Genomic DNA, 2674 nt, shown 5'->3' with positions numbered 1-2674 from the left:
TATCCTGATTAATACAGAAGACACTTAACTTTTCTTAAAATGGATATTGAATAAATTAAATCCATATTTTAAATTGTCTTTGGTTAATTTTTACTTTTCTCACTGTACAGAATTTGAGTATCCAAGAAATATTACCTGGAAGAGATAAGATGATTCTACCTTTCAGTTCAATTTTTGCAATACAAGAGAAAATACTGTCTAATGTTTTCTAGAATAGGTCATTACCTATGCCTTTTATTTTGAAAAAATAATATAAACTCTGTTATTTTATTCAATATTTGATTTATAGTGTTCCCTAAATGTATTTTATAAGACTTTGTAAATTCCAGAATAATTAATGTAGAAGTGAGGAACAAATTTCTATTTGAGCGTTTATAGATCCCTTCTAAGTTTCTAAAAATATTTAATACTCTGTCTCTGCTATGATTTGACCACAAAGCTGGCAATTAGTTTCCTTCTTTTAAAAATCGATTATGCCAATAATGAGCACTTATCTTAAGTTTGGCAACTTTACTTAGTGGTTTGTACTGAAAATAAAGTTTTCTTTGCCTTATTTGTGGGTTCTGAAAAAGATTAAAAGCTCTTCTCATATGAGCTTCCACATAAAGAGACATTAATAGGTGCCATTTAGCACATTACTGAGACAGTGAGCTATATAGCATGTGCTACTAACTTTTAAGAGTAAATATATGTCTTCTGAAAAATCTATATTTTTACTATGCAGTGATTTAAGTATCAGAATTAACAAAATACATTATGAAGCTAATTTACAGGTATATTCTCTGTTTTGTAATATAATGTAGTTGTTAAAATAATTTTATTTTGAAAAACCTTCAATGTATTTAGAAAATATTTCAGTGGGAAAAGAAATTTTCAAAGACTGCTTTGCAAGTACTGCCAAGGGAAAATGCGCTTTCTTTATTATATAGTGTATTATGTAGTTAACATTTTTATGTATAACATAAGGGGAAAACTTTGTCTGTGAATACTTTGGTTATTACTATTCTCAAATCAATTTATAGTGACTGGCACAAATTGTCATAATTGCTTTATGTTGAAAAATACTTCATGCTTTGTTTTACTTTACATGAATTTAGATAGAAATGTTAAAGTTCTTTCATTTACAGATTGATTTTAATTTTATTCCTTTCTTTAATAAAGGCTTGAGTGTATTATACATTTTAAAAGAAATATCTCTACTTTACTTTATTACTGCTATTAAATTTTGTCAATTAGCTTGTAATTATACTTTGTTTCAGTAGTTTTTTACTAGTGTTAAAAGTACACAGCTGTTTCCTTGACTTATTGAAGTCTAATATAACAGTACAGTTTTTGTTTCCCAGACAATGCAAGCAACTGAGAATACTTAACTACATTTAAATATATAACTATACTCCTCCTGCCATTTTATGAGTGTGTTTAGTGTGCACAGTGAACTGTAAAAATCAAAGTAGAAAACTGATGATACACTTATTAACTTTGATAATCACTCAGACAAATGCTGTTTACCAAAGTAGTATTTTAAGTGTTAGCGGAATCAATTTATTTCTACTGTTGATTCTACGTATTTTCATTTCATGCCCAGAATATTCTATTAGATTAAAAAAAAAAAAGAAGAACCATGGAAGTTGAAATACTATAATTATTAGGAAACATAAAAATATATTAAAATTTGAAAATTAGCCTCAAGGTAAACTCAACCGACCTCAAATTTTTATTCACATGATCAACTTAAAATATTTCTGTTACAACAAAAGCCAGTATTATAAAGTAAGGAAAAAATAATGATTTTTACTAAGTGCGTTTTATTCACTGTGCATAAAATATTTTAATACTTGCAATTTTCTTTTGAAAAGAAGTTAACATACCATCTTGAAGCCATTTCTAAAACTTTTTTTTGAAAAATTATTTATATGATTATAACACTAAACTGAGTTTTTGTTTTTTTAAAAAAATAAATCAAAGCATGGGGGTGGTTTTTGTCTGTATTGGTATTATGATATAAATTAAATTTAGTATTTGAACCTGTGCTTTCTAAAAAGCCAGAATATAATATTGATGTACCATTTAAAATTAATTAATTTAAATTTAGTTAATAAAAACCTGTCACTCTAAAATATAAAATGATAAATATCAGCAATATTAGATTATGCTATTGTTAAATAGTTTATCAAAATAAACCTTAGAATGCATCTTTTAACAAATAGTTGGTATGAAATACATTGCTATACTAAAGACTCTTTCAAAATACTTCCTGATACTTTTTATTAATTTCTGTATCGAAAGGGGTTTCTAAGTCAAAAAGCTGGCAAGCAGGGTTCCTATATGGTACAGGTGACCAGGGGCTGAAAACTAAATTTCAAGATTTTTGTGACCCTGCATTTTAAGAATTTGAGATCTGAAAAAAAATATTTAGAAATCACGAAAGAATGAAAACACATCGGATGGATAAAAGTGTTTTAGATAATGATGAAAAAGAGAAAAATGATACTAGACTTATTGATAAGAAATAGATGTAACTTAAATCATAAATAACTCAGAAAATCAGTGTTTAACAATATTTTAAAAATAGAGAATGATTAGAAATTCTCAGTAGGGTTCTATTCCATGAAACAAATAAAATGTCATCCAAAGACAGAATAATCTACAATTTAAAAAATAAATAAATAAGATT

Source organism: Pteropus vampyrus, unplaced genomic scaffold (genome assembly GCF_000151845.1).
Source record: "Pteropus vampyrus isolate Shadow unplaced genomic scaffold, Pvam_2.0 Scaffold73, whole genome shotgun sequence".
In the NCBI taxonomy this organism is placed as follows: Eukaryota; Metazoa; Chordata; class Mammalia; order Chiroptera; family Pteropodidae; genus Pteropus; species Pteropus vampyrus.
This window is presented reverse-complemented; position numbering follows the sequence as displayed.